Below are 6,107 nucleotides of genomic sequence, written 5' to 3' on the forward strand. Positions count from 1 at the left end.
CCAGAGCTACTTGTTTAATTATGACATTTCCAAGATTGATATTGCCATATCCCAATGTTTTTCCAATATTGCCATCTCCATAAGAAACACTTGGGCCAGCTTTCTCCACAAAGTCTGATAGCAGGGCCTTATTTCCAGTCATATGTCCTAAACATCCACTGTCCAGAACTAGAATATTTTTCCTGTTGCCCTGCAATCACAAAGACCACTAATTATTAGTTTTAAGGACCCAGACTTGCTTGGATCCTTTGGCCTTATTAAGTTTGTTAACATTTGCAGCGCATTTAGCATCAGAGTTTATGTTAACATTTTTCTTATCAGAACTTACACTATCAGACTTTGAATCAGAATTTACACTAGAAGGAACAATGGAAACTTTCTTCAAAGAAGGTTTTATTTGATAATAATCATAGTACAAGCTATGATATTCCTTACAAGTATAAATGGAATGCCATAAACTACCACAATGAAAACAAGGATTTTATGGTTTGTATCTAACAGACTGACTCTTAACTCCTGACTTTGAAGGTAAGGAGTTAATATTCTTATTCTTCCTGCAAAAAGAAGCCAGATGGTTAGAACTTCCACAGTTATGACATGTTTTCCTAGAAGCATCAGGAACAGGTTTATAATTATTGCTTTTATTCACACCTTCCTTTCCATTCCTATTTTTCCTAGGTGATTTTACCTTGTTTGCATTCTTAACATCTTTCAGCTTATGCTTAAGCTGCTTCTTTGTCATTAAGCCTATGTTCACTTCAGCTGTCTTTTCTTGTTTTAGTTTGTCAGAAGTTAATTTCTTTGTAACTTCTGATTTTTCATTTTCAGACTTTACAGTTACAAACTTAACAGGTTTTAACTTTGGCTTTTGCTTATCAACAGACTTAATTTCTTCAGTTCCTTTATCATTCTTATCTTCTCCATAACCTAAGCCCTCTTTCCAGTTTCCACTACTTTGCAAATTTTGAGTTGTTTTGCCAGAGTTAGTCCAAGTCCTGATAATCTCTCTTTCATTTTCTAACTCAGTTTTTAGAGATTCATTTATTTTTAGCACTTCATTCCTAACATAAAAAGCATCATCTCTATCCTTCTGAGTTTGATGGAACATGACTAACTCTTTTTCTAAGAAATCATTTCTTTTCTTAAATGCAAGATTTTCAGAAGTTAATCTTTCACATGTTAAAGTTTGATCTCTATAACTAACAAACATAGTTTTAAGATATCTTCTCAACTCATTAATATCATCAGTATGAAAAGCATAAGTAGTCTGAGGTACCTTTGTTTCAGCAGCTTCAGAACTGCTCTCAGCACTTTCTTTATCAGCATTTGCCATCAATGCATAGTTTTCCTCACTTTCAGAGTCTGAGGTGTCTGTCCAGCTTTTCTGCTTTGTGATAAGAGCCTTGCCTTTGTCACCCTTTACCTTCTTGCAATCAGGAGATATGTGGCCTTTCTCACCACAGTTATAGCATTTAACATTGGTGTAATCTCCTCTGTCAGACTTTCCTCCTCTGCCTTCAGATCTTCTGAAATTCTTCTTATCAGAACTTATGCCTTTCCTGGAAAACTTCTTTCCCTTCCTGAACTTCCTGTATGCAATCTTTGTGATTCCTTTCACCATAAGAGTACACAGCTTCATCATCTCCTCATCAGCATCAGTCTCAGGCAAGCTTTCAGAATCTGAGTCATCATCACTCTCGGAACTTGATGACTCGGTATCAGACTTTATGAAAAGAGCTTTACCTTGTCTTTCTTTGAGGAAGCTGCTTTGGGGAATTCTTCTTCAGCCTTAAGAGCAACTGTCCTTGACTTTCCTTCTTTCCTCTTGCTTCTTTGTTCCATCTCCAGCTCATGAGTCTTGAGCATTCCATAGATTTCGTCAAGAGTTGTTTCATCAAGATTGTAGTTGTCTCTTATTGTCGTTGCCTTCAAATCCCAGCATTCAGGAAGAGCTAACAGGAACTTAAGGTTTGAATCTTCAAGATAATACTCTTTATCAACCAATGACAAATCATTCAAAAGTTTGACAAATCTATCATATAAATCATTCAATGACTCATTAGTCTTTGAGTCAAAGTGTTCATACTCTTGAGTGAGTATTGTCTTCCTGTTCTTCTTAATTGTGTCAGTTCCCTGACACCTTGTTTCCAGAGTATCCCATATCTCCTTAACAGTCTTGCAGTTGATTACCCTGTTTGACATTACATTATCAATGGCACTATGCAGTAAGTGTCGTACCTTAGCATCCTTAGCAATTGATGCTATGTCTTCAGCAGTATAATCACTCTTCTCCTTTGGTACGGTCTTTGCTGCTTCACTTGCAACTGCAACAGCAAGCTTGGTTGGTTTGTGAGGGCCTTCCTTGATTCTATCAAGGTATTATGGATCTGTTGCTTCCAGGAACATGGTCATCCTTACCTTCCATATGGATATTCAGATGGTCTCAGTATGGAACTCTGATGGTCTCATACCGACTCTGAATTTGTGTCTTTGGTGGTTCCTCAGTTTTGGTAGGCTTAGTTGGAGTTTCTGTGTCCGACATGATTGTGTTTGGATCTTTAACTGTATGTATGTTAACAGATAGGCTCTGATACCAATTGTTAGGTCACACACACACTGTAGAGGGGGTGAATACAGTGTATAGTACACTCAAATCGAACTTTAAGAACTTAAGTAACAGAAAACAAACTTTATTGAAACAATAAACTCTGTTACAGTATGGAACTGTTACCTCTCAGTGATGAACAAATATCACGAGAGCTGCTAGGGTTACAATGAATAATCTTCTCTAATAATGATAACACTTATAGTGTAAACCCTATATCTGTGTTTATATACTACACAGTTACAAGATAATCGCTAATTGATATGGAATATAATTCTGCTTCCTAAAATATATCAATCAGATATCTTTTCTTCCAAGTATTCCATTCTTTACAGAATTCCTTCTTCATGCATATCTCTTCTTATGTTTATCTTGATCTTCTTTCCTTTAATCAGCTACTGTCCTTATCTGATCGTCCTTCAGCACTTAAGTTCTGATATCTATCTTCTGATGATTATCTCCAGATAACATAAGTACTGATATCCTTAAGTCCTGACTTCCAGTATAAGTACTGATCAACAGTTAAGTACTGATTTATCCTGTTCAAGTAAGATCTGAAAGCTAAACATAAAACATATTAGCCATGACATTATCAAATATATCTAAGAATTCCTTTAAGTCCTTATTCACATCATGGTCACTTCATTTTTTTTAAGTATCTTAGGTTCATTTTCATTTTCGTCGTCGGCTCCACTTATGGATTCTACGATTTCTAATCGTGCGGTCTTGGTCCGATATTTTTATAAAATTGAGAAATAATTATTTTTACTTGAAATTTTTATGGCAGTTAGGAAACTCAAAATACTACTCTCTATAAAAATTTCATGATATATGAACATTCTTAAGTTGATCCTTTATATTTTCAAAGTTCGTAATTCGTAGCAGTTTTTGTCGCATAAATCACTTTTAGTAAAACGGCCATAACGTTTGATCCGTAAATCGGAATCAAGCGATTCAAGCGCCTAAACGATCCATATAACATTTTCTATCATAATCAAGGGTTATTTTTCAAGAAACTACAGTTTACATCTTCGGGACTTTCTGCAGAAACTTAAAGTTACGTTTCGTTCATTTTAACGGGATTACGTTTATGATCGGAGTTTTGTTTACGCCTTAAATCTTTATACTACCATCAACAATCACCATATCATTATCAACACACTAAATCCTCTCAAGAACATCATGTTCTTGAGGCAACAATAATCAACCTTAAATCTACTTAACTAAACATCAAGATTTCAACAATATCACCTCTATAACTAGGTTTATAACTATATACTAAAAGAATCTTGAAATTGAATCTTAAATAAAGTTGGGTCAAAGATTTTACCTTTATTGAAAGCTTGAGATGTGTTCTTGAGGATGGTAGAGTCTTGGGAGTGCTTGGTATGGTTTTTGGAACCTAAAACCACCATTGAAATCAAGAAACCAAAGAAGAGTTACTATTCATACTATTCACTAGCAACTTTCTTGATTTTATTTCACCCATCAAACCTTGATAAAAAGAGATAAAAGAATTATCTTAACTTATTTTGGTTTTTAGGAAGCTTGAGAATTAATGGGAGGATTTATCCATGGCTAGAACTTAGAGATTTGAATTTGATTTCCCTTGGTGAAGAAGAAGGGCCGAATGGAAATAATGAAGAAGGGGGAGACAGTTTTATGCTTGCTTCCTTGGTTGCTTCTAGGAAATGGGATTGGTGATATCTTATATTGATTTGATATTCTCTAGTTTAGGATCCTAGGTTTATTCTTGTTTCCAAATCCATGGACAAATCTAAGTAGCTTCCTAGTTTACAAGCTAAGCTACTTGTTTTAGCTTCCTTAGCACACTATTTGATTAGCCTTGCTTGATCATCCTATATCTAGCTCACTATTTGATAAAGTAACCATGGTTACTTTCTTACCATGTTTAGTTAGTGCGTTATGTTTATTTAGTCGTTTACGCGTTCGTTCGATCGCTTAAACATTTTCGTAATACTTCCTCGTAAATGGTTCACGACATAATTCTTTTCATATTTATTCCTTATGTTTTGAATTATCATACTTGGATATAAATCCGTAGGGTTTTAATCTTGTAATTATATTGTAATTCCCGTAATCCTCGATGAGTCGTAAATATGGTCGTTTTTCAAAGTTCATTTTCTTCAAAAACTAATAGTGTTTACATACACTCATTTGGTACGTATAATCATGTTATTAATTCCGAAACTCATTTTCTCATGCACAACATAGTATGGGCTAAAAAGTTTTTCCCCGTCCGTCAGGGTTACTATTCATTAAACGTTTTACAAGGTCTCAAAAATTCAAGTTATTATATTACTATTCATAAAGTTCTTTTACCGATGTCCAAAATTTGGGTTCTTACATGCATACTGCTGATAAGGCTGTTGCACCGTATTCTGATTGTTGCTCCAGCGGAAGTTAGGATGATTGTGGTTGTTGGGATGATAGGTGGCTGGAAATGGTTGTTGTGACCTCTGAAAGTTGCTCACAAACAGAGCTGATTCACTAGAAATAGCACACTGCTCCATCTCATGCGCACTAGCACAAAGCTCACAAACACTAGTGATCTGATTAACTCCAGAATTAGCGAAATAATCCACCTTCATCGTTAAAGCCTTAAGCTGAGCAGCTATAGCAGTAGTTGCATCCACCTACAGAATTCCTGCTACCTTGCCTTGAGGTAGTCTCTGAGAAGGGTTCAGGAACTCATTAGCAGCCATCAGTTTAATCAAATCATAAGCTTCATCGTAGCTCTTAGCCCACAAGGCTCCACCTGATACTGCATCAAGCATGGGTCTAGACGGTGCTCCCAAACCATTATAAAAGCAGTTGATAATCATCCAGTCAGGCATGCCATGGTGAGGACACTTCCTAAACATCTCCTTATAACGATCCCAAGCTTTACATAAAGACTTTCCCGATTGCTGCGCAAATTGAGTAAGCGCGTTTCCGATTGCAGCTGTCTTTGCTATAGGGAAGAATTTAGTAAGGAAATTTTGAGCAAGATCTTCCCATTTGGTGATAGAGCCTGGTGGTAGAGAATTCAACCAACACTTAGCTTTATCCCCCAGAAAGAATGGGAAAAGCCTTAGCTTTATAGCATCTTCAAAAACTCCATTGAACTTGAAAGTGTTGCAGATCTCGATGAAATCTCTGATGTGCATGTTGGAATCTTCTATAGGAGAACCCCCAAACTGAACTGAAATTTGTATCATCTGAATCATTCTAGCCTTGATTTCAAAAGTGTTAGCCGTGATGGATGGTCTGACGTGCTAGACTAAATATCATCGATCTTCGGTTGAGAGTAATCCATCAAAGCCTTCAGATTCGCTGCTGGTTCTCCCATTGCAATAACAACTTCTTTTTCAACTTTCTCCCCAACAAAAACTTCTTCAACTACTTCCTCCGCTTTATCCAGTGTTCTCTTGCGAGATCGAGAACGTGTTAGCATACACGCTCTCTAGAGTACCTGAAACACAACAAGCAAACAAGTAAG

General features: G+C 36.2%; 1 non-coding gene across 1 annotated transcript; it reads left to right on the forward strand.

Annotated features, from left to right (window-relative positions):
- The first annotated feature begins 5,461 nt into the window (after positions 1-5,461).
- On the forward strand, positions 5,462-5,568 carry LOC141694218 (small nucleolar RNA R71). Its single transcript, XR_012563542.1, has one exon. It is a non-coding gene; the product is annotated as a small nucleolar RNA R71 (small nucleolar RNA).
- Positions 5,569-6,107: the final 539 nt, after the last annotated feature.

Source organism: Apium graveolens, chromosome 10, assembly GCF_009905375.1.
Source record: "Apium graveolens cultivar Ventura chromosome 10, ASM990537v1, whole genome shotgun sequence".
Lineage (NCBI taxonomy): Eukaryota > Viridiplantae > Streptophyta > Magnoliopsida > Apiales > Apiaceae > Apium > Apium graveolens.